The 27,377-nt window shown below is 37.4% G+C and overlaps 1 non-coding gene and 1 pseudogene across 1 annotated transcript; both read right to left on the bottom strand.

Annotated features, from left to right (window-relative positions):
• Positions 1 to 11,298: 11,298 nt before the first annotated feature.
• On the bottom strand, positions 11,299 to 11,433 carry LOC129083992 (small nucleolar RNA SNORA75). The gene has a single exon (XR_008530555.1). It is a non-coding gene; the product is annotated as a small nucleolar RNA SNORA75 (small nucleolar RNA).
• A 3,239-nt stretch (positions 11,434 to 14,672) lies between these two features.
• On the bottom strand, positions 14,673 to 16,281 carry LOC129083303 (importin subunit alpha-8-like; annotated as a pseudogene).
• Positions 16,282 to 27,377: the final 11,096 nt, after the last annotated feature.

The raw sequence follows: 27,377 nt of genomic DNA, 5'->3' as shown, positions 1-27,377 counted from the left end.
ATCTCATCTATATCTGAATTAGTATAATAATCGTTTCTGTATTTCTTTAAATTATTTTTTTATCCTCACCTGAGGACATGCTTACTGATTCTAGAGAGAGGGGAAGGGTGGAGGAGAAACATCGATGTGAGAGAAACCGACTGGTTGCCTCACCTACTTGCCCCGACTGGGAACTGAATCCACAACCTAAGCAACCTTACCAGGAATTGAACCTGCTACCTTTCATTTTATGGTATGACACTCCAAACACCTGAGCCACAATGGCCACAGCTTGTATAATGATCTTCTAGCTCAATGAAATGCAACATATAATCCTGAATCATTACATGTCCTCTAGCGAGCCTCAAGTCTACAGGATACACCAATTCAGTAGTGGTCTCTCTAGAAAATGATCCAGAAGTTTGTGATAGATGGCTTCATGAAGAAATAGTTAGAGGAAATTAAAAATAGATACTCACCATCATAGATTTTCTGGCCATCTTCTTTGGATGTCAACTCTCAGGCTGTTCAGAGAGTAACCCTCTGTATTACACTATCAGAACACTTGATAGCTCATAATGAATATAATTTAAGACTTGATCTAAAAGCACTGTCATGCCAAATGGAGAGACAGTTTCCTGGTCAACCTATGATTTTTCTGATGATAACTTTTTCCTGTCCCTCATCCTACAGTAAAGACCTGGTATGATTCCAGCTACTCAAGCTCATGGTCAGAGGACCTGGTTTCAAAGAATAACACAAGAACTATTTTCCTGTAGATTCTACAAATGTTTCTGTTTGTTCTATATGGATTAATATTTCTTGAAATTGCTGTGGTGACTTTCTTCTCTGATTATATATACCTTTGTTCCTCTCAATGACAGTGATTGCCTCTGGCACTGTTTTTGTAGTTAATGCTGGAGGGATAGCCTTGTATGAATTATACCTAAATGCAGAGAAACATGGCTCTCTTGGGCTAGGAGAGAGTGAGATGTCCAACTGCCCAGGGCTGTCTTGAGGATTTCAAAACGGAGGCAGCAACAACCAACACCTGGCTGTAATATTATATTAAACCCTGATATCTTTGGGCCTTTTAACCTTCTGAAAGTTTCTTGAGTAGTATTTAAATAGGAATAAGCTTTCATTTCTAAAAAGCTTTATTACCTGAATTTGGATGCTCTTTTTCCTGCTGCCTGCATGAAACCTTTCTTCCTGAAGAAGTACTCACTCTCAAATTCATGTCAAAATACAGCTGACCTGTGAACAACATGGGTTTGAATTTCATGGGTCCACTTATATGTGCATTTTTTCAATAAGTACAGTACTGTACATGTATTTTCCTTATGACTTTCTTAATAACATATTTTCTCTAGCTTACATTATAATAAGAATAGTCTGTAATACATAGAACATACACAAGGTGTTAATCAACTGTTTACGTTATCAGTAAGCCTTCTGCTCGAGAGTAGTTAAGTATTGGGGGGAGTCAAAAGTTTTTTATGAGGATTTTTGACTGCATGGGGGGGGTCAGATCCCTTAACCCCCATGTTGTACAGGGTTAGCTCCTTCTTCGGCTTTTTCTTCAGCTCTCTTCCTACCATCACCGAAGATCCAGTTGCTCTCTCTCACTCTGATTCTTCACATTGACTCCTGCCCATTTTAACGTGCACATAAGTGACCCATCCAAGAACAATGGGTGCCCAGCTCACACTCCCCTCATGGGTGTCCTGTTCTTTTCTCCTGTCAGATACCCACCTCTGTGGTCTTGTTTTGTACCTTGTCGTAACAGTTACCTGCAAGACCCCATGACCTCCTTTCAGGCATCTCATTCCCTCACTACACAGTCTTCCTTATCACGCATGCCTCGATAGCCGTTCTCAATCACTTTCCCTCGTCCCCCTACTTGACCTTTCTCAAATGGGGTGGAGTAACGAAACCCTCTGATGCCATGCTCACATCACTCTCCCACGGCGCTTTCACTTTCTTCTTGTCCCATTTGGGCTCTTCCTTGCTGTCAGAGAAAACCAGAGCCAGACAGTGAAGTGGTAGAAACAGATTTTACGAAGAAATTATTACTGTAATAGGGGAAAAGAGACCTCAGGGTAGAACCAGCTCAATTCTGAATACAAGGACAAATGGAGATTTATAACAAAGGAGCAGGTGGGGGGGGGTCAGTGGATGGAAAATTATTAAGAGGAAACATAAGAGCTAAAGGGGGATCAGACATCATCTGGAGGATGGTGGGGGGCGAGGAATTTGATCTGATATTGAGGGTCGGGGTTTCTCAGTAAAACAACTTATAAATTAAGCAATACAAAGACAGACATAGAGGTGCAAATATTGAGTCCTAGTCGGGAAGAGAATTCAGGAGAACCTGACTAAAATTTGGTCAAAGAGAGAATCTTTGTAACTGGGAATACCAACAACTTTGTGCCCCCTCTAACTCTCCACGTTAAGGGATATAGGAACGTGACTTAATCAAACTATGTGAACCTAGAGACTCAAACATCTTGGAGCAAATCAGGCAAAAAGGTTAACTGACTTCTTTTAAAATCATGGCCACTGCCTCAGATCACACTCCCTACTTCTCTTCTATCATTTGGATGTATCTCCATCCTTCAGCCCTACTAGAGATTGGAAGATTCTTTCCTAATATAACTGGCCAAAGAAAAGTCTTCCCTTCTCCCTTGACTGACATGTGGGGCCCCCTAATAAAAAGGATGATACCCATTCACTTATTCACCCTAGAAATCCCACCAGTCAGCAAGTCCTACACAATTAGCCCTTGAGTGCCTTTCTCTGAAATGTGAAGGGAGAGTTCAGAAACTAAGGATCTTTAGCAATGTCTCTTTCATCATGTGCAGACTCAAAGGACGTTAGGGGACACGCAGACAGTGCAGGGAGCAGTAACAGAAAATATATTTTCAACTTGCATTTAACATTTTAAGACATGTGGGAGACATACTGCATAAATGAAATAAATATAGGATGTTGTAAAGAATCAGTAAGAAAAAGCAAGAGCTCTTAGAAATTAATAATGGTGGCAGAAATAAAAAACTCCAAAATTTTATATGATAAAAGTGACAGTTATATTCAAGAACCATTTATAATGGGAAAAAAAACTGAAAACAGTGTTTAACAATAGAGTTTTTTTAAAAAAAGATACACTACAATAAGACAATGAAACATTTTACTGTCCCTAGGACTGTTGTCAAAAAGAAGTCAATGTAGTAGAAAACTGCTGTTAACAATGATTGTTTCTCAGTGGGGGGGTAACAATGACCTTTGTTTCTAGTTGTATCTTTTTATACTTTACAAAATTTCACCATGGTATATGCATTACAGTGTAATAAAAAATTAAATGGTTAAAAAGTAAAATTACCTTTATATATAGATATATCAATATCCCAGTAACTCAGTGAAAGTTTACAGGAAATGAAGATACCATCCCAAAAGGAGGGGATAAATCTCTCCAAAAACCAGTAGGAAGTAGACGATGGTATTCAGCCTCTCTGCTATCTCATACAGGCCATTCCTTGGTATTACTGTAAAAACAACTACAAACTTTTTGTCTTGGTTTTTCTGTCATTGAAACAGGATATATCCCCACGATATTTTTGAAATATCTTGCATTTCCATGATGAAATATCTGTAAGAAAATAATATCCAAAGCTCACAAACTCCCAAACATAAGGACAGTTGGTTTTCTGACAGTCTTTTTCCCCCCAAATAAATAGAGCTTTTTAGTTTAACCTAAATTTCCAGTCTATATTTTTCAAGTTTTAGTCAATAAAATTTATCTTTTAATTAAAAATGACTGTACTCCCAAACTAGAAACAACCTAATTATAAATTATTATAATTATATAATTATTTAATGATTATAAAAATAATTATAATTATAAATTATAAGCTAAACAAAGAGTGATATATCCAAGCCATATAGTACTACTCAAGATAAAAAGGAGCAATCTGTTAATACTCAAAACAACCTGGGTGAATCTCTAAACAATTACCCTAATGGAAAGAAGCAAGACTGGAAAGATTGACACTATTTATATAAAAGTCATCTATAGTAACAGAAAGTGCATCAATAGTCACTTGGGTATAGAAGGGAGGGAAGCATTGCTTATAAAGGGACACAGGGAAACTTTAGGGGGGCAGTAGATTTTATTTGTGCTGATGCTTTCATTGCAGACTTTAAGTAGGTGCTATTTTTGTGCCTACTATTGCCTCTATGAATTTGTGAATGAAGAAATGTAGAGTGAATGAATTTAAATAGGGTTTCCGCAATCTTGGCTGATATTAAGAAGCCCCTGGGTATTGTGAAAGTCCATACAACTGGCCTTACTGCCAGATCCTTCCTGAAGTACCAAGTGACTTGTACTTTTTTTTAAAAAAAGATTTTATTTATTTATTTTTAGAGAGAGAGGAAGGGAGGGAGAGAGGGCGAGAAATATCAATGTGTGGTTGCCGCTTGCGCACCTCCAACTGGGGACCTAGCCTACAACCCAGGCCTGTGCCTTGATCTAAGAATCAAACTGGCAACCCTTTAGTTCACAGGCCAGCACTCAATCCCCTGAGGCACGCCAGCCACGGCCCAAGTAACTTGTACTTTTAACAAGAGCTCTGGGGTTCTCATGGGATAAAGTTGGTGGAAGCTGAGAAGGAGCCTTCCCTTATCTATACTAAACCATCATCAGGTGAAGCCAGATGAAACCACCACCACCACCATCACCAACATGAGGGAAAAACAAATCTATGATTTCCTAGTGTTGCACCCAGGCACATGATCATTAATACTATACAAGTGTCCTGCCATCCTCTCTTTTAAGGAGTTTTCTCAGACCCTCATTAGATTAACAGGGTGAAAGCTCAACTGATGGGTGAAAATGGCCTTCCATGAAAATCCATGGAATTGGATTATTGCAATTATCCAATCAAGAGTCTAGCACCTATAAGAAGCAACACAAGGAGGTAGCTGACCTTGGTGTTTCGTCTTGAAGGATGTTCGCTGTTTTCTGTTCTGCAAGAGCTGCATTTAATACCAGGTAAATAATGCTATAATTAAATATACATATGGATATGGCAGTGATGGTGTCTTTTAGAGTCATTAAAGGTACTCTTCTTGTTTTTCCACATGTCACTGACCATAACATTTTCTCAGATGTTTCTTATACCCTTTGTTGGCTTTCTTTTTTACAATGTTCTTTGTGATCTTGATTCTTTGGCTTTTAGGTATATAAAATACATTCCGTCACTGACCAGATTATGACTTTGCCTGTGATGTCTTGGGACATTCAAGGGATAAAAATATTCTTTAAAGCACTTTTAGGGGAGTCAAAATCAACATTCTTTCCTATTTAACAACTCTGAAAATACACAAAATGTTGCATTCAGTCTAAGGAACTAGAAAAAATAAAACCAATAGAAATGGAGAAGGAATTTAATGAAGAAATGTAAAAACAACAAATTGGAAAGCAAACACTCCACTGGTGGATAAAGCTAAATGTTTGTTTTTGAAAAAGGTGACAAGTCCCTAAATCTCTGACAGAAAAATTAGCATTTTCTAAATAAGACTAGAAATATAGTAAGATACACTTGACATTTTACACAAAATAGGTAATTTTCTTGAAAACAAAAGTTACCAAACTCACCTCAAGAGATAGAAATTTCAATCAGATGAGTCTTTCTAGAAGAAAAGAAAAAAAGATGTTCACAGATCAACCTAAGGATGGCCTTAGCAGCCAATCACTTTGAGCTCTGGAAGCTTCTAAATTATTTTACAAAGGTAGCTACCTAGCTCCAGCGCTCATAAAAATCCCCATGACAAAACTGGATCCCTTGCTAAATCAAATATATGCCTGTAAAATTCTTAAGATATGAGCAGATAAAATCCTGTCTTTTCTCAAGCCTTTAATCAGAATAATTTTTAGTTATGCATACAAGTTTTTTTAAAACACACAACACGTACCTAGTCTCCACTTAGATGCAACAAATTGTTAACATTTGTTGTGACTGTGGAACATGTGTATGTAACTATTATCGCTGTAATTTGCCGAATTATTTGAGAGTAAGTTGCAGACATCATGACATTCCTGAACATACATTGGCCGCAGTCAGAGGCCTTCTCCTACGGAAACTCAATACCACCTCTGTGCGAGAAAATTACTTACACAGTTTAATATAATAGATACCTAGAAGGTTGTATTTCAGGAACACAAGGATGGTTCCATATTAGGAAAATTAATTAACTTCATCTTAATAAAAAAGAAAAAAGTCACATTTAGAACAAATGCTGAAAATGCATTTGACAATATTCCCTAGCCATTTTTTATTAAAATTTCTCAGATAAATGAAAATTATTTCTAAATAGCAAACAGCATACAACTGTTGAAATTATCACAGCATTTCCATAAAAGCAATGTGCAAAACTCTGTCTTTCTTAGTATTCTCATTCTCTTTGAAATTTTCAAGGGTTCATGATCCCAGGGACCACAATATTTAGAGGGAACAACTCTGTACTATACATATACTACATTGATCTCTAAAGGTTTTCATCATAAATTAAAACAGTCACAAAGGATAGAATATTGGTATATTATAAATACTGACACTTCAAAGTAACTGCTTCTCCTATTTTTTCCTTTATTTAAAAATTATTTCAATTACATTTAACATTCAACATTATATTAGTTTCAAGTATACAACATAGTGATTAGACATTTACATAACTTACAATGTTATCACCCAGTAAGTTTAGTACACATCTGACACCATACATATATTACAATATTATTGACTATGTTTTCTATGTTGTACTTTATATCCCTGTGACTGTTTTTTTAGCTGGCAATTTGTACATTTTAATCCCTTCCCCTTTCCATTCATCCCCCAACCCCCTCCCATTTGGCAACCATCAAAATGTTTTCATCAATAAGTGAATGGATGAAGAAGATGTGAGATATATGTGTGTGCGGAATAAAATATTACCTAGCCATGAAAAAATAATGAAAACTTGCTATTTGTGATACCATGGATGGGCCTAGAGGGTATTGAGCTAAGTAAGTTAAACAGAGAAAGACAAATACCATATGATTTCACTTATATGTGGAATCTAAAAATAATAAACAACAGAAACAAACAGAGATAACTGTTCCACCTCTTTTAAATGTATGCATTCAATTTGACTCTTCAACACCATGAATAAGGTCTTCTTTCATAGCCTGAAACTTTGTTCCATTTGTTTTTCTTGTTTTACTGAATGTGCCCTATTCACTCTCCCCAGAATGTATCCTAATACAACATGCTTTTAAGTCTTTGTTGATCACCATATCATGTCTTCTGCAACAAAAGTATATGTGACACTTTCATTTCAAAATTTCTTCTGAGCATAATGCTCTAAGTGTTAAATTTCTTCTAAACTAAGTTGCCATTACAATCAGTATGCATGTGATCCAAACAATACATAACAAATTTTGTTCTTAAACATGAAAGGAAAGCTTTGATTGAGCTGCAGGTGAAATCTGGAAGACAAGTTGATGGGGAACGTTCCCAGTGAGATCGCAAAACAGGGCCTAAATCAGCACAATTTGAAATTAACAAATGATTAGATAAATAAGAGAATATTTCATAATGTATTCAAGGATTATAGTTTTTTTTCATATGATAAAGGTGACATTTCAAAATACTGAGAAGAAATGAAATATTCCGTAAGTGGTGTAGGAATACCTTGTTTTGTAGGTATCAGTGGATTAACATGAACACAGGTAGATGTTAGCACATAACACTTTATAATGTTGTGGTGAGGTATTGCTACTTAAATATTTATTGAAATATGCTCATCTTCTTGGAATGTTTGTTTCTTTAAACAAATTTTATGCAGAACCAGGATTCATGGTCCAATGGGTTATATACCTGAAAAATAGAAGATGATAATAACAAAGGGAAGGGGCAACTCCCTTGATTCAGCTGAGGTTGTGGATCTTAAGCACATTAATTAAACACCATGACCATCTGCAGATGGGTCCTGCATGGTCCTGAGACAGCCAGCAGCTCCTCTGTCTGAAAAATGTCAACCAAGACAAGATTTACCTGTTGCTGGTCTCTGTCCCTCATAAGTGGCCCTTTTAAAGTCTGGTGAACTTAAAAATCTCCCTTCAGTTCACTCAGGCAAGGACAAGGACAAGGGCAAGGGCAAGGGCACCAGTGGGACGCAAGGGCACCTGGGACCTTTCTTCCTTCTTAATGTCAAACTGCATCCAGGTTCTCCTGGGGAGGAAAACCAGGACCTTGTACTGGAGGAGTTCGCAGTTACCTTGTTACGCTTTATCTGAAGTGTATGTTGCTTTTAGCATGTGTTCCATAGTGTCTGTGTCTAAATTAATGGAGTTCTTGCTTTGTGTTTAATTGCAGGTATAAATGAGTTGGTATAATAGTCTTAAAAATACCACAAGAAGTATTGAGATTCCAACAAAATGCAATGTTTCCTTGAGTTTATATGCCTCCTACCAAACCTCAGGTCTATGGGTTATGTCCCAGTTCAGAGGCAGTTGCTCTGGAAATGACCCAGGTGATTGTAATAGGCAGAATTGTAAAGGTTACTGGAAGAAGTACTTAGAGTAAGTTAAGTCCTGGCCGTTATGGCCCATAACCAAGGGGTTCCAGGTTCAATTTCCAATCAGAGCCTATATGTAAGGCAACAAGTAGATAATTATCTCTGGCATTGATGTTTCTCTCTCTTCCTTCCTCTCTCTCTAAAAGCAATGAAAAAATATCCTCAGGTGAGGAGAGTGCACACACACACACACGTATATTGTGTGTGTGTGTGTGTGTGTATTCTCCTGATTATCCCTGATTTTCTAGCAACCTTCCTTCGAAGTCAACTTCCAGGTTCTTCTAGCCATTAGCCCATTGTATTACACCATCAGGACACTTGATAACTCACAACACATGGAATTAAAAACTTCATCTAGAAGCACTGTACTGCCAGATAAGGAGAGAGGTTCCTAGTCAATCTTTTGAAAGCAGACCTTAATTTATCTGACCTTAATTTTTTGTGTGTGTTTTAATCTTTGCAGATGACACTCATCATGATCTCCGTGACTCAAATTGATAATCATTGGGTCTGGATTCGAAGAATAATGCATAAGGGATATTCAAGTAGAAACTGCATATGTTTCAGTGTGTTTATTGAATTAATAATTTTGGTTGTTGGAATTCCTGTGAAGGCTTTCCATTTGAGTCATACAACCTTCTCTTTCGATGACAGTGATTATTCCTGGTATTACATTTTTCATCATTCATAAGCCAATGGTCATTTATGAAACATACCAGGAGTCAGAGGAAATTACAGCGACCCAACTAGAAGAATTATCAGGGTGTTTCATTAACAAGGATCAAAGTAATACCTTAGTAAAGGAGAAACCAAAAGACACCACTGCAGTATGATCTTATATTAAACTTGGACATCTCTGGGCCTTTTTAAAATCTCTTGAGCACTTTTAAATAGAAATAAACTCTGGCTTTAAAAACTTTGCTTTTGGATGTTCTTGTTTGTTCCCTATTGCCTCTGTGAAAATTCTTTCTGCTTTCAAATTCATGTCATCTGGCTCAGCAGTTGCCTCCTGGTTGTTGCACCTGCAGCCCTCATTATTCTCGTTCTACTACCATTGAAGATCCTACTCCAGCTGCTGTGTCTCACTCTGGCTCTTCATATCAACTCCTGGAGATTTTAATGTGCACAGAGGTGACCCATTCAAGACCACAGGTGCCCAGCCCACAGCCCTCTTCCCCCGCAGTGTCCTGTTCCTCTCCCCAGTCAGTTACCTACTTCCATGCTTGTGTCCTGTACATTGTCACCAGTGTCATCTGAGACCCCAAAACATCACTCCAGAACCCCATTCTCTCACTACACTCCAGTTATTATTCATCACTTCACTCTTCTATCCCTCACCAGAAAATTCTCCAGTATAATGGATTTCTCTGCTGCGTTGATGCCCAGGTCTCCTCATCCCACAGCACCTTGACTTTCTTCTTGTCCCTTTTGGATTCTCTCTTGGAAATACTCCTCGCCTTTCACCCCCTTATTCTACCTGTGCAGTCACATACCTGATTTAACCAAACTATCTGTCATGTACATGAATCCATGGAGATAAATAAGTTGGAACAAATCACATAAGGTTGACAATATATTTATAAAATCACAATCATTAATATGAATGGACTCACATGATTGTGCTTCCTTTTTTGCTGGTTTTCTCATTCTTTCAGCTCAGACAATTGCCAGAATCTTTCCTGAGATTCTTTCTCCCTTGATTGACACTGAGGACTCCACAATGAAATCTGACTTAGAATGCTTCCTACTCCTCCTAGATATCCCACCCATAAACAATCCCTATTCAACAACCCCCAAGTGCCTCACTCTGGAAATAAAGGGAGAGCTCAGAAACCAGAACCTTTGAGGATTGCCTCTGCCATGATCTGCAAATTCAACGGACTCCACAGAACAGAGACAGTGCAGGGAGCAATATACAGAAAATCTTTCAAGTTGTCCTTGACATTTTCAGATAAGGAGAATGTACTACGTAAATAAAATAAGAATAGGGTGTTATAAATGATGAGTAAGAAAAAAGCAAGAGCACTTGAGAATAAAAAATGAAGGCAGGAAAAAACTGTATGATAAATGTGAGGAGAACCATTATAATGGGGACAAACTGAAAACACTTGTTCAATAATAGGGGATTTCAAAAACTCATGGTGCAATACAAAATGAATCATTTACCACCATAAAAATTAATGAAAGCCCTGACTGGTGTGGCTCAGTTGGGTGGGTGTTACCCCACAAAGTGAAAGGTCGCAGTTTTGATTCCCACTCAGGGCAATCAGGGCAAACATGCCTACGTTGCAGGTTCGGTTCCTAGTCAGGGCACAAGCGAGAGGCAACTGATCAATGTTTCTCTCTCACAATGATGTTTCTCTTTCTCCCTTCCCCTCTCTCTAAAAAAAATGAGGAAAAAATATAAACACCATAGGAATTCCTTATTAATGATGATTGTTTCTGGAAGGTGAAATAATTAATGGCCTTCATTCATACATAGATAGTTCTTATGTTTTCCAAAATTTCCCCAAGACTTTGTAATCCCAAAACCAAACTGTTAAGAAATAAAATTGCTGCAGTATTATAAATATAAATGCTATGTATTACACGAAGTGAAATTATGTTAAAGAAAGGCAGATTTTTCCAGCAGCTGACTCTGTGGGATCCAACTGTTCTGCCAATCTTTCATATGGGCAATTTCCTGGTATTATTTTTTTTTTTGAATGTCTCACAAAACAGCAGAATATACCTCTGAAGACCAAAGGTAAAACAATGCTAGCTCTGTGAACTCGCTTTTCTTCTCGTGCGAATCCATAAACTGCCACAGATCGACAGTAAGGAGCTCAATGAGAAGACTATTTTTTAAACAACAATAAAATTCTTTGCCTTAGCATTTTCATGATTGAAATGTGGATACATACCCTTAGATGGTTTTGAAATGCCTTATCCCTCTGAAACTCAAAATCTGGAAGAAAACACTACCCAGAGCTCTGCTTCTTGACATAAAGATGCTGTATTTTCTGACCATCTTTTTCCATATGTATAGGGATTTGCCTTTCCCATTTGTTCTTTTTTTTTTTTTTACCTTATTTAGTTTCAAAGTTTTCTTAATAAAATTGTTTTAATAAAAAGTATAGGGGTAGGTGGGGCAGGGAGAGTAATGGCAGGTAAATGGAGACAAATGTATTGGAACAATTAAAAAATTTTTTAAAAAGTATTTGCTCTCCCACTGTACCTCTTTAATTATCTACTTGTAATGGCTCCAGCTGGAAATAGCCTAAATATCTATCAAAAGAGGAATGTGTAAATGAACTGCTACATACTCATAGCACGGACTATCACACAATATGAAAGTGAACAAACTATTAACACTCAAAACCACGTAGATAAATTTAATAATACTTATGCTGAGTGAAAGCAGACAAGTACATAAAGAATGACATTATTCATATACAATACAATGTTATTTATAGTGAAAGAAAACAGATTAGTGGTTACCTGAGGGTAGGAGGAGGGGGCACATGAGCCTTTTGGGGTGAGAGATATGTTTTTTAATTTTAATTATGTTGATGCTTTTATCAATATATACAATGTTAAATTCATTGAAATGTATACTTTTTATATGTGTAGTTTTTGAACTTCATCTTTAATTCCACAAAGCTGTGAATAAAGAAGCACAGAGTGAAAGAGTTTAAGCATTAAACTCCCAGGTCTTTGCTGGCGTTAAGAAGCTCCTGGGTGCCGTGAAAAATACATACTCCTGCTTCCGCTGCTGCGGCCTCCCTGAAGCACCAGGTGAACTGTGCTTTTGACTAGGGTCTGGGAATTCTCATGCTTAGAGAAGTTGGGAAACTCTGGGATAAAGTGGATGGAAGCTGAGAAGGAGGCTTCCCTCACCTTGACCAGATCATCATCAGGTGAAGCCAGATGAAACCACCGCCACCAACAGGAGAAAACAAATAATGATTTCCTATTTTTTTACACGGACACACGATCATTAACTATTACATAACACATGTTGTCACTAGTCTCTCCTTTAAGGAGTTTTCTCAGCCCCTCAGCAACTTATATCATTGGATTAACTGAGAGGAAATTAATTGGGTGCAAACGGCCTTCCATGAGAACCCACGTTATTGTAATTTTCCAAACAAGATCCTATCTCCTATAAAAGAAACACAAAAAGAACTGTGTTTGGCATCTCATTTTGAAAGGAGTTTGACTTTTCTGGTTATTCAAGAGCTGCATTTAATACAAGGTAAGAGAGTCTACATTTTTTTCTCACATATAATTGTAGTGGTTATGTGTTTGGCAGTCATGATTGATTCTCTTTTTCTTATTCCTAAGTGAGACCAAGGATGTCATTTTAGATTCACTGACCATTGCAATTCCTCAGATGTGAATTTCCTATTATGCCCTTTTTCTGTTTTTCTCTTTTTTTCTTCTTAATTTGTCTGTGCTCTTTGTTTATGAGGTATATTAATCTTTATCTTCTATGTGTAAGATATAATCTAATCCATCGCTTATCATAATTTTGGTCTATGATGCCATTGGAGAGATTTTTTTCTTTAAGACATTTCTATTTCATTCTTCTGAGTAAAACATAAATTCTTTCTATATTAGCAAGACTCAAAATATGCCTTCAATCTAAGGAGCTAGAAATAAATAAAATCAATGGCAATAGAGGAAAAATTTAATAAGAAAAGCCTAAATTAAATTGGAAATCAAACAGTACTATACTTGATGGGTAAAAGTAAAACCTCACTCTTGGAAATAGTGACAGATCAATTTGTTAAAACAATTAAAAATGAGCATTTATGAACAATACAAGAAACGTAGTCAGGTATGAAGAATTATTGAAAAGGTAATGTATACTTTACATCAAAATATTTGATAATTTAGGTTAAAGGGATAATTTCCTTGAAAAGTTACCAAAATTGAATCAAGAAGTGACATTTCCCATAGAATGTATATGTTTTTCTTCTTCTTCTTCTTTTTTTTTTAATGTGCATGGAGAACTATCACTGTTACAATGAGAAGAGGTTCAACATCAATTCTCTTAGGTTTCACAGGCAAAAGCAAAAGCAATCATGTTCGCATACACAAAATAGCAGGGAAGGACTCTTTTTTTATTTTCACTGATCTTTGAAATTCTTTAATTACATGGAAAAAAAATCACAAAATGATCTTTCATGAGTTATTTTCCTGAGATGACAACTGCATTAATTCCTCTAGTTTTGTTTTTAATTTGCTAACAACAAAGAGTAAGAGACTTTTACTAGTAAAACTGTTGGAAACTCAGTTGTTCACTTTCTCAAGACAGACACCTGTATTTTGAATTGTTCCTACATTTGGCACCCCAGATATTTTTTAATACCCTGGCGCAGTGCACCATAGCCAGGTAAATAGGAATGAGAGAGATGCTTTTCTTCTGTGAAATGGAAGAAAGGCACCTGTTAAAGGGCTGACCTGACCACAGGCAGAGCAGCTGTAGGAAGGACCACAGGAAGCTGAGGGTGCGGTGCCTGATGGAGCTCCCAGCCAGGAACCGCCTGCACAGTCTCTGTGTCCCTCGAGGGTAGGCCAGTCCATTTGAAGACCGCTGTCCTAGACCGTCATAAAATAGTGAAACGAAATAGTATAATTATTTGGAAAGTGACTATTTGCAGATACGACCATGTAGCTAGAATCCAGGATGTAAGTGAAGACTTTTAAAATTATTGCTACAAATTAAAATTACTAACTACAAGTTAATGGCACACAAAATCTATATCTTTCTTAATGAGAAATCAGCACAAATAGAATTAATAGTAACCAGAAACAAACTTGATTAAAAGCTGATAATGTACATATATACACTTATGTGAATATACATTATATGTAGAAATAAATTGAACAGAAACATAAGTATTAAATGGGAAAGAGAACTATAATGAAGAATATAAAGATGAATTTAATGAATAGAGAACCTTTCCTAAAGAGGAAGACTTATTATAATAGAAATATAATGTTATTTTTAAAAGAATTTTTTGGATAGAGGTGAAAGTGTCAAAAATTTTATTAACATTCAATTTTAAAAACCTTGTACTTGGGGTACATCAAGATACAGGAGTGCTGCTTCTTAAAAGAGTCACCCTTTGGGGTTTGCTCCTTGGTTTAGAAGTTGTGGAGCTTTGGTATTTTTATGTTAAGAGATTTAAGAATTCATGATCTTGGTCCAGGGATGGTGATGTTGTGCCATTTTCTTCTTCCTCAGAAAAGTGGTTCCCGATAATGCTCTGAGCAGCCAGGGCAACCTGATGGTTCTCATGAAATTGCAAAGCCTTGATTCTATCAAGCCCACCAACTTCCTTGATCAGAAGACATAAAGATTCATTCCCAGAGAGCTTCTCTGTTGCCTGGAGGAGAAAAGAGATGATGTCAAGGATGATGATGGCAAACTTGATGCCTGGGATGGTGAGCAGGTTGACCAGGGACTCCAAGACTCCAGAGTGGACAAGCTGGATCAACTGGTCCATGGTGCCCCCAGTCATGAAGTTAGCCACTGTCCAGACAGCCTCTTTCTGGACTTTAAAATCTCCATCTTTCAGCAGAGCCACCAGGGGAGGCAGGATGTTGCAAGCAAAGAGCTGTTGGAGGTGCTGGTGGGGCCCAGTCACCACATGGCTCAGGGCCCAAGCTGCCTTCTGCTGGGCAGAGGACTTGGGGTACAGCAGGAGCTGGGACAGCACACCCAGGGTGCCTGCATCAATGGCCGCCTGGGTCTGGTGATCCATTCTCATGACGATGTTGCCCACAGTGTAGAGAGAGGGGGGTAAAGACGTTGAGGCTGGAGCTGGTCATGAGCTCATCCAGCCCGGACAGCATCCCCATGTCAACCACTTGGCCAATGCGCTCATCGCAGCCCTCGGTGAGGTAGCACAGGGCCCAGCAGGTGTCAGAGAGCACCTTGTTGTCTTGGCGCTGCAGGAGGTGGAAGAGGATGGGCAACATTTGCTTCACTGCCTTTTTGCAGGGGTCTGGGTTCTTGTTTCAGCACAGATTGGACAGGGCCCATGTGACGTTCCACAGAAATGCGATTGGTATGGTTGATGAGATCAGGGCCAGCAGGTGTGGGATGGCATTGCTCAAGATAACAAAGTCTCTGAATTCTGGGCAGTCACCTGCTATCTTACCAAGGGCCCACGCTGCCTGCTCACACACAGTCATATGGGGGGAAGACAGGAGCTTAGCCAAGGGTTGGATGGCACCCCCTTACACAACAGCTCAAGTCTGCTCTGAAGTCCTGAGCAATGTTGGTCAGAGCCCAGGCTGCCTCAAACTGCAATCAGTGGTGATATAAGGATCTCAGGAACTCTACCAGCCTGGGAATGAGCCCCACTTCAACAATCAGTTTTAGAGGAAGGTTCCTTTCCCAGGACAGTATTTTCCTGGCTGTCTGGGTGGCCTGGAAACATAGGTCTGGATCTGAGGCATTCATGCCATTGATTATTTCTTGCAGGGTGAGGCTGACGCGATTGGCCCCTTCTTCAGAAGCTGGGTCCGTGGAGCGATTGGTGATGTTTCTTCTCTTTAAGACCTGCTCATCTTCCTTGGCCTTCAGAGCTGCCGGCTGACTGCTACTCACTACCGTTGCCCCATAGATGCATCTTTGTCTTGGTACTCAAACTTTCTCAGCCCCTCTTCTGGAACTTCTAAAGTCAGCATATTGACTGAAGAAGTGACCCCCCTGGCAGGGATCTCAGAATTTTTAAAATTATTTTTATTGTATTTTTTTCCATTACTATTTGTTCCCCTTATACACTGCTCTCCTGCCCCACATATAATGTTCTAATAAATTATTCTGCTGCAATTTGAATAAAAACATGGCTTTTTGTTGAGGAGTTTTGGGAGAAGTCTGCAAGACAAGTTGTAGGGGGAAAACGCTCCAGCCAGATTGCAAAACAAGATCTAAATCAGTATAATCTGGAAATGGCAAAAGTACAGATAAAGAAGAAAGAATACTTCAAAATGTGTCCAAGATGTGTCATTATTAACTAAAATAAAGGTGACATGATGACATTTAAAGTCATGGGGAAAGGATGTGTAATTCCATAAAGAAATAGGAAATTTGGCCATTCCTTTTGGGATTACATAGTCACACTTATATAATACACACAAATTCTTAACATATTAAAATGAGTAAGGTAGGTAGCAAATTGTAAGACTTTATAATCTGAGGTAGGACATTGACTCTTAAATTTTCTTAGAATGTAACAAAACATGCCCAGCACCAGATTTGCTGGTCAATGGGTTGTATGCCTGAAAAATAAGATAATAGTAAAGAGGAAGGGTGACTCCCTTGATTCAGCTGAGATTGTGGCTTTTAACCACATTAATTAGAAACTATATCCATCTGCAGGTAGGTCCTGCATGGTCCTGAGGCAACAGGCAGCTAATCTGTCTATTAAAATGCTAACCAAGACAAGAGTTATCTGTTGCTTGTCTCTGTCACTCACAAGTGGCCCTTTTGAAGTTGGATGAACTCAAGAATCTCCCTTCAGTTCACTCAGGCAAGGAAAGAGCATCAGTGGGAAACACACAAGCTTTCTTCCCTTTTTTTCTTTAATCTTTACCCAAGGCTTTTTTTTTTTTTTTCCCCATTGCTTTTAGAGAGAAAGGAAGCGGGAGAGAGAGAAATATCAATTGATTGCCTCCTGTACACACCACACTCTGACTGGGAACTGGCACCCTGAATGATGATCATAAGCGCCCATCACATGCACCTGTGCCTGGACCAGGGCTCAAACCCATAACCTAGGTATGTGCCCTGACCGGGAATAGAACCTGCAACCTTTCTGTTAGGGGACAACACTCCAACCAACTGAGCACCACTGGCCAGGGTGTTTTCTTCCCTCTTAATGTCAGACGGCACCCAGGTTCTCCCATTGGTAGAGGAGGGGAAAGAGGATTCTGTGCTGGAGTTCACAGTTTTTTATTATACTTTGTCTGAAGTGCATGTTATTTTTAGCATGTGTTCCATGAGATCTGTGTCTAAATTAACAGAGCTCTTGCTTCTGTTTCATCTTATTTGTATCTGAATTAGTACAACAATCTTAAGTACAAGCAATGATGATATTCCTATAAAATTCAATGTGTATTCTGAGTTTTTACATGTCCCCTAGCAAACTTATGGACTACCACGTGATATCCAATTCAGTGGTGGCCTCGCTGGAAATGATCCAGAATGTTGAGGCAGCTTCAAAAAATTATTGAAAGAAATTTTCAAAGTAAATAAAAAATATATGCTAACCATCCTTGATTTTTTCCAGCAACCTTTCCTGGGAGGTCAGTTCCCGGGTTTTCTTAACCACGAGCCTATCAGGACACTTGGTACCTTAGAGCAAATGGAATTAGAAACTTCATCTAAAAGCAATACCATATCAAGAGGGAGGGTGGGTTCCTAATCAACCTTGTGATATATCTTACTTTCTTTTTCTCTTCTCATTCCTGCAGATAAGACTCATCATGATCTCAGCACCTCAAGTTTGTAGTCAGCAGACCTGGGTGCTGAGAATAATCCAAGAGAAGTGTTCATATAGATTCTGCAAATGATTATTTTTCTTCTTTACTGGATTAACAATTTTGATTTTTGGAATTGCCATGGCAGGTTTCTCCCTGAATCATAAAATGTTCCCCCTTGCAATGACAATGATTGCCGCTGCCACTGTTTTTCTTATCATTATTAGTGTGGTAACTGTTGGTGTACGCCAAGAGTAGGAGGAATTCACTGGTCCCCGGTTAGGAGAATCATGGCGATATAGAATCGAGCACATTGAAATTTAGGCTTTAGCAACAGAAAACCAACAGTCAGCACCTGCCTATAAACATATCTGAAATCTGGATATTTCTAGGCCTTTGGACCCCTTTAAAGTCTCTAGAACTTTTTCCTTTTAAAATAAATGCTGATTTTTAAAAGCTTATCTGATTCGGGGATGTTCTCCTTCTCTATTGCCTCTGTGAAATCTCAAGGGGAAGTCCTTCTCTCTCCAATACATGACAAATAAAGGAACGAGTTTTCTCCTACCTGTTTCTGCACCTACCAACACCACATCATCAAGCTGTATACCTTAAATATATACAATTTGTATTTTCAATTATACCTCAGTAAAAACTAGGGGGGGAAGGAACAAATTATTAATGCACAAAACAACAGGGATGAATCTTATAGTATTTATGCTGAGTGAAAGGAGCTAGACACAGAAGAGTCTATACTGAATAGTACTTTTTATATAAAATGCGAAGTAATGGATAGAAAGCAGATCAGTGGTTGCCTGTGGACTGCAGGAGAGAAGGCATGGATGGACAAAGGGAACTTTTGAGGGTAATAAATGTGTTCATGACCTTTATTTTACTGGTGTTTTCACAAATATATACATAAGCCAAAACTCATTGAATTATACCTTTTGAATATGTGCAGTTTAAGTACCTCATTTATATATCTATGAAGATAGATATATAAAGAAGTACTTTATTTTGTGAATAAAGAAGTACAGAGTGAATGACTTAAAGCATTATCTCAGCAATATTCAGTGGCATTAAGATGCCTCTGTGCCCTGGCCAGGTAGCCCAGGTGGTGAGAGCACTGGCTTGGTACACCAGCGTTGTGAGTTTGATCCCTGGTTAGGGTACAGGCAAGAATCAATTGATGAATGCATCAATAAGTAGAACAGCAAATGGATGTCTCTCTTTCCCCCCTCACCTTCCCCTCTCTCTATAAAATAAATACATTTTAAAATATTTTTTTAAAAAAGATTCCCCTGAGTTTCTTGTGGAAAGCTATTCCTTCATGAAGAAATCTTGAGAACTGAGCTTTCAACAAGAGCCCCCAAATTTGTCCAGCCCGAATGGTTGGAAAACTGGGATAAAGTGGATGGACGCTGAGAAGGAGCCGTCCCTTTTCTTGACGTGACCATCATCAGGTGAAGCCAGATGAACCACCACCATCACCATCAGGAGAAAAAAATGACGATGGCTTCCTAGCTTTTTTTTTTTTACATAAGCACATGATCATTAAATACCACATAACAAACGTTTGTCACCAGTCTCCCCCTTACGGAGTTTTCTCAGCTCCTCAGAATCTAGCCTCTTATATTACTGGACTGAGATAAAGTTAAACTGATGGGTGAAAATGGCCTTCCACTAGGACTCATGTCGTTAGAGTTACTTAATCAAGGTCCTATCTCTTACAAAGGCAACACAAAGAGAGGTGTTTGGCATTTCATCTTGAAGTGTGTTTGCTGGTTTCTGTTGTCCAAGAGCTGCATTTAATACAGGTAAAGCATACTTTAATTTTTAAATATATGTAGAAGTAATGGTGTGTTCGGAAGTCATTAAAGATGCTTTTTTTCTTCTTATTAGGTGAGGTCAGGGATGTATTTTTAGCTTTGCTGACCATTGCAATTCCTCAGAAGCGGGTTTCTTGTTGTATCCTCTGTTTTTCTTATGTTGTTATTTCCTTGTTTGTAAATGTTTTTTTGTATATAGGCATCTTAATTCTTTGTCCTATATGTGTATAAAATATATAATTCTAGACTGACATCTACCAAAATTTTGTGTAAGATTTCTTATATCATCCAAGTGATATTTCTTCTTTATGATGGCTCTGTTTTATTTTTTCCAAGTGAAATATGATAGATTTTACATTCTTTGGGAAGACTGAAAATAACTAAAACATCATTTAATCTGAGGACTTAGAAAAAAATCACAGAAATGGAAGGAGGATTTTAATAAGGAAAACGTAAAATAACAAATATACTCTGCTTGAGTAAACGAAAAATTACTTCTTGGAAAAGGGAACTGGTAGATAAATCCCTGGCAATTCCATAAAAAATATTAGCATTTCCTGAATGAAACAAGTAATATAGTCAGATAAAAAGGATTATTAAAAAGTTAATCTAACCTGAGGGCTATGTAATTTCTTTTTTAGAATCGGAAAGGTGATTTTTTAAATTTTTAAATTGTTTATTCTGTTACAGTTGTCTCAATTTTTCCCCCTTTGCCCTCCACCCATCCCATCCTGTCCCCCCTCCCACAGTCAATTCCCACTCTGTTGTCCATGTCCATGGGTCATTCATACCTGTCCTCTGTTTAGTCCCTTCTCCTTCTTTCCATCATTGTTCTTCCCCATCCTCTCTGGTCACTTTCAGCCTATTCCATGTTTCCATGCCTGTGGTTTATTTTATTTGTTAGTTTATTTTGTTGAATAGATTCCACTTATAGGTGAGATCATATGGTATTAGTCTTTCACCGACAGGATTGTTTCACTTAGTATAATATTCTGCAGTTTCATCCATGTTGTTGCAAAAGGTAGGAGTTCCTTCCTTCCTTCTTTCTTTCTTTTTTAATGCAGATCAATTGATTTTTTTAAATGTCAAGATCCACTATAAAATATTAAAAAATTTAAATCCATTATAAAGTCTCAGCAATTAAAACAACATGACACCAGCACGGAATAATCAAGTAGATCAATGAAATAAAATGAGCATTGTAGGAACAAATGTATGTATCTGTCTAACAATGTAATATGTGATTAAATTGATATTTTACATCACTGGGGAAAATAAGGCTTATTCAACAAATAAAGTGCATGGACCACTATTACTTGAAATGAAACAAATATAAAGCCCTATTTCACACATTATACATAAAATATTCAGGTCAGTTAAAAAATTATTATTTAAAATCTACAGTTTTTTGCATGTTGATCTAGGAGAAAATACAGAATAATATTTTTCTTACCCTGAAGTAACATATTCAAAACCAGAAGCTATAAAGTAAGATATTGACAATATGACCATATTAAACATTTAAGACTATACAAAAATATACATATAAAAAAATTAAAGGACAAGAAATAGAATAGGAAAGTATTTGCAACACATCTATAAAAAGGTTAATAGTTTTTTGGTTGTTTTTTAGGGAAAAAAATTCTACAAACCTTTGATCAAAAAATGGATAAAGAATACCAAAAAGTAATTTAAAGCTTTTTAAAAATAATAGAAATAGGCAAGAAATATACAAAAACAAGTTTAGTTTCAACAAATAATTAAATAACAATTAAGATAACACATCATTGTCACAATCAGATTAATAAATAATAAAAATATTGGTAATATCAAGTATTCGTGACTGTGAAAGGAGCTGGGTATTCATAGACTCTTTTTCTTCATCTTCTTAAAGCAGTCCCTTCCGCATATTTTGCAGTGCTGGTTTGCTGGAGGTGTATTCTTTCAGCCTCCTTTTGTCTGAGAAGCTCCTTATTTTGCCTTCCATTTTAATTGAGAGCCTTGCTGGGTAGAGCAGTCTTGGTTGCAGGCCTTTGCTTTTCATGACTTGGAATATTTCTTGCCATTCCCTTCTGGCTTGTAGTTTCTGTTGAGAAGTCAGCTGCTAGCCGTATCGGGACTCCCTTGTATGTTGCTCCCTGTTTCTCCCTTGCTGCCTTTAGGATTCTCTGTTTGTCTTTGATACTTGCCATGTTAATGATGATGTGTCTTGGAGTGGACCTCACTGGGTTCCTCTTGAATGAGACCCTCTGTGTTTCCTGGACTTGTGTGACTTTTTCTCTCCTCAAATGAGGGAAGTTTTCCATCATTACTTTTTCAAACAGGTTCTCTCTCCCTTGCTCCTCTCCTTCTCCTGGTATCCCTAGTATATGGATATTATTACGTTTCAGGTTGTCCTGCATTTCCCTCAATGCCTCTTCATTCTTTTGAGTCTTTTTTCATTTTCTTGCTCTTTCTGGGAGCTCTTTTCTACCTTATCCTCCAGCTCGCTGATTCAGTCCTCTGCTTCATCTAGCCTGCTTTTGATTCCCTCTACTGTGTTCTTCAGTTTAGAAATTGTATTCTTCATTTCCTCTTGCCTCTTATTGACAGTTTCTATGTCCTTTTTCATGCTGATATAGTTTGCAGTAAGTTCCTTGTAGTTTCCCTGTAGTTTTTTGTAGTTCTCTCTGAGCTCACTGAACTCATTGAGCTTCCTTAGAACCATTGTTTTGATCTCAATATCTAATAGTTTACTTGCCTCTATTTCATTTAGTTCTCTTTCTGGGGATTCCTCCTTTCCCTTTGACTGGGGAGTTTTTCCTTTTCTTCCCATTATCTGTGAGACTCTTCGTTTTTGCTTCTGCTTCTTAAGTTGATCTGTCTTGATTTCCTAATGTTGTGGTGTGAACTTCTATGGTGGGAGACAGCTGCCTTTCCTTTCTGGATCTGCCTCTGATAATGTCAGATGTTGAACCTGTCTGACCTTAGACAGTCTGTTTGAGACTTTCAGGCATCTACTGTCTGTGGCTGTCTCCTTCAGCAATTAACCTAGTCACTCTGCATTCAGCAGGCCTGCTTAGAGACACCACAGGGCAGGGCAGAGTCCCTCCTGGGGGTGGGGTTATTGAGTCCTCTCATGCTGCTGCTGCTGAGGGGAGTGATCTGCCTGAGCCAGATGGCTGCTGCCATATGGGGGAGGATTCAGCACTGGATCCCACTGGTACTCTCTCTTTTCTCTCCCCAACACCTCTGTCTCCAGTCTCTCCTCAAGTGTCTCTAGACCATACTGTGTCCCCCTTAGCCTGGGATCTACTACCTGTGGCTGCCACTCTGTACTCAGCAGGGCCGAGTTCTCCTGGGGGTGGGGTTATTGTGTACTCTCCTGCTGTTGCCGCTGAGGGGAGACATCTGCCTGAGCAAGATGGCTACTGCTGCATGGGAATGAGTCAGTACCGGGATCCCACCAGTTACTCTCTCAGTTCTCTCCCCAAAGCTTCCTTTTCTAGTCTTTCCTCAGGCGTCTGTAGCCCACTCTGACCCCGCTTTTTCCAAAGCCCAGGGTAAATGGCTGCAAATAAATGTTTTTGCATTAGCTCTTTAAATGGCTCTTTGCGTTTCCAGCCGCCTGTCTCAGGCAGAGTACACTGCTGTTTTTCGCAGCTGGCTGTTATCTGTGTACTTTTTGGGCTCTGGTGCTGTAGGTTGGAGATCCCTACTTACAGTTAGACCCCGCTCTTCTCAGGGGGATTTCACTGGCCATTTCAATATCCCTCTGGTGCTGCCACCCATCGGTGCCCTGCCCACCTTCTCAAGTCTCTACCACACTCCTTACCAGTTAGGTTGTGATAAAGCTGATTTTTTGTCTGTCCAAGGTTATAAGGCTCCTCTCACTATTGTTCAGTTGTTTGTTCCAGGTGATTTCTCCACAATTTAGTTGTAATTCCAGGTTGGTCCTGGAAGGAGGTCAGTGTGACTTCCACTCACTCCTCCGCCATCTTGATTCTCCAAGGCCTATGTAATTTTGTTAACCAATGTCACTCCAATAAATTCAAGTAAAAAATTAAAATAACACTAGAGAAAAAAGTTAAGCTATAATATTATGCCAATATAATGTAATAAAATTTAAGAATAAAATGGTATGACTAATGGAAAAATGATTTTTTTGGTGTGGGAATGACTGTAGAGCTTGAAAATCTAGGATTTAACTAAAGAGTTTTAGAATTATTGTGATAAGTTAAAATGACTAGCTGTAAGTACTGGTACACAAATTCAGTAATTTTCCTGTGTGGGTATAATTACCAGTTAGAAATAGACCTGATAAAATTCCCAATAAAATATGTAATATTAATTATATAAATTCTATGATATAATTATAATTTTATAAATACATATATTTTATATAAGATCTTTGAATAGGATTGTAAATAGCAAATGGAAAATAAGCATGAAACTGTAATGAAGAATACAAAAATAAACTAATTAGTAGAGAGCATTTTCTGAAAAGATTTAGCATTATGAAAATATAATGTCTTCCAAAAGAATTATTTTCCCACATTTCAAAAAATAAAAACAAAAACAAACCCCAACATATCTGTGTGTTGGAGGGAAAGCCAGGAAAAGTCTGAAAGACAAATTGAAGAAGAACCTGCAATTGGAAAATAAGAGGTTCTAAATTGGTACAATTAAGAATTGGCAAAGAATTGATAAAGGAAAATAGTATGTCAGAATATAGCCAAGGGAATAGGATTGTTTAATATGATAAGGTTGGCATTTCAAATTAATGAGGCAGGATGGGAGAGGAATAATTGGCTATTCATTTGAGAAAAAATATAGTACTATTTCATGCAGACTGTAAAAAATATCTCAGTGTGTTAAAATGAATGAAGATGAGATCAAAACATAGGACTTCATGATCTTGTGGTAGGACATTGCTTCCTAAATGTTTCTTAAAGAATAACAAAGTGTGCCCAGCACGAGGATTAATTGGTCAAATGTATTGTATGCCAGATAATTTTCCAATAGGGGGAAAGGGCGCAACTCTTTATTCAGATAAGAATGTAGCTATTAAAACAGAATCTTGTGCTGGAGTTGTGGAAAGCATTACAGAGGTTCCTCAAAAAATTAAAAACAGAACTACCACATTACTCAGAGATTTCATTTCTGGGTATTTATCCAAAGAAATCCAAAACACTAATTTGAAAAGATATATGTACCCCTATGATCATTGCAGCATTATTCACAATAACTGAGATATGGAAACAACCTAAATGTCCATTAATAGACAAACAGATAAAGAAGAGGTGGTACATAGATACAATGAAATATAACTAAACCATAAAAAATAACAAAATCTTGTTATTTGTGACAACATGGATGGACTGAGAGGGTATTATGCTAAGTGAAATAAGTCAGACAGAAAAGGAAAAATAACATATGATTTCAGTTATACATAGGATCTAAAAAACAAAATAAATGAACAAACAAAACAAAAACAAACTCATAGTTACAGAGAACAAATTGATGGTTGCTCTGGGTGGGGAGGTTGAGGGGATGGGTGGAAAAGATAAAGAAAAATAGTCATGGGGATGTAAAATACAGTATAGGGAATAAAGTCAGTAATATTATAATAACTATATATGGTGTCAGATGGGTACCAGACTTATTGGGGTGATCATTCATAAGTTATATAAATATCTAATCACTGTGTTGTACATCTAAAGGTAATATAATATTGCATGTCAGTACTAATTAAAATATAAAATTAAATTAAAAATCCTGTTTTCACAAATGAGTCCATATATAACTCATGAAATTTGAGTAATGTCAGTTTCTTGGTTTTGATAGTATTAGGTTGGCCAAATCCATTTAGGTATTTCCATATAATAAAAGACACTTTTTTTCATTTTCACCAATAACTTTACTGATTTGGATATTTTGAGTATTTCAGCTAGCTCCCACTATTGGTTTCTAGTGGGTAGAGACAGGGGTGCTGCTAAACATCTTCCAATGCATATGACAACCCCACAGCAGAGAATTATTAGGCCAAAATGCCAATAGTACCAAGAAAATTTGCAAACCACGTTTGACATGTTCAATCAGTCATAGTACCTTCTCTATGCGCTGCACAAATCTCTCTCTCTGTGTTTTTTTTTTTTTTTTTTTTGCATTTCAGTTGCATTTTTATCTTTCTTGAAATACTAAAGCATAATATGCTGAAAACATTGCGTATTTTCTTCGGTCTTCAATATTAAAATGGGTGCATAAAAATTCACCAATTTTGATTTTTTTAAAATGCATCCTGATATGACAGCTGTCAAAATACAATCTAACAAAATGTATGGAATGAACTGAAAGACAACTAAGCACTACTAGAACCATCATATAGAAAAAACTAAACGCACTTTTTAGCCAACCCAATGCAATATGTTAACATTGGGAGAGGTTGAGGGAAGGGTACAGGGGACTTTTCTATAAATTCCTGAACAACCTCCTATGAATCTATAATTATTTCAAAATAAAATTGTTTTAAAAATTTAAATAGTGTTTAAACAGACTATTTTTAAAAATCCGTTTTTATAATTTTGCATTTGAAAGGGACCCCAAAAATGCTATTGTAATTGTAAGAACTGGCCACACAGTGTCACTCGTGGCCTGCCATAGCCCTCTTAATTTTTTTTCCTCCTACATGAGACTCGTCATTAATGAAGAAAGATGTTGGCCATGTTAAAAAAATAAAGAATTTTTAAACTGCCACACTCAAGTATAGTTTTTTTCTTCTGATTGAGAGCATTTTGAAATTCTGCTATTCCCCTCTTTTTTAGGTGAAAATGCAGAAACACCTTAAGAAAATGAATGGAGTTTAAGGAAAGCAGTGGGACATTCCAGAGGGGAACCTTGCTTCTCCGAATGTGGTCCATGGACCAGTATTACTGGCAGGGCCTAAGAATTTGCAAGAAGTACAAAACCCAGGCCCTAACCCAGACCTGACTTTGGTTTGTAACAAGTTCAAAGTGCCAATGTTGTTGGTCCATGGACAACACTTTGAGTAGTATTCTGGAAGACATCCTATAAATGGATAGAGGCTGGAAAATATCAGCTGCTGACAATATAATAGAACCTTTCTAATTTGAAGCTCACTAAATCAGAATTTTAATTTTAACCTGGATTAATTATAATATGCATAATTACATCCACAAAGTAATGTTTGCATTATAGTATATGTGTACACACATAAAAATATATATTGGATTACATGTTTATTAAATATCAAACTTCGGTCCCAATCTTACAAAAGGAGTTTAGTGATAACTTGTTATAGAAACTTAGACCAAAACATTAATAATGGTTTACACTGAGCTATAGATTTTTTAAATAAAATAATATATTTTATTATTATTTTATAATTACTGAATTCCAAAAACACATCAGATATTACCTCCTTTCCTTAGATTGGGGTTGTTAAGATGTGTAAAAGCAGATACCTTCAAATGTTAC

This window comes from Pteronotus mesoamericanus, unplaced genomic scaffold (genome assembly GCF_021234165.1).
Source record: "Pteronotus mesoamericanus isolate MK-2021 breed Mesoamerican mustached bat unplaced genomic scaffold, CSHL_Meso_final scaffold_167, whole genome shotgun sequence".
NCBI lineage: Eukaryota > Metazoa > Chordata > Mammalia > Chiroptera > Mormoopidae > Pteronotus > Pteronotus mesoamericanus.
This window is presented reverse-complemented; position numbering and strand designations above follow the sequence as displayed.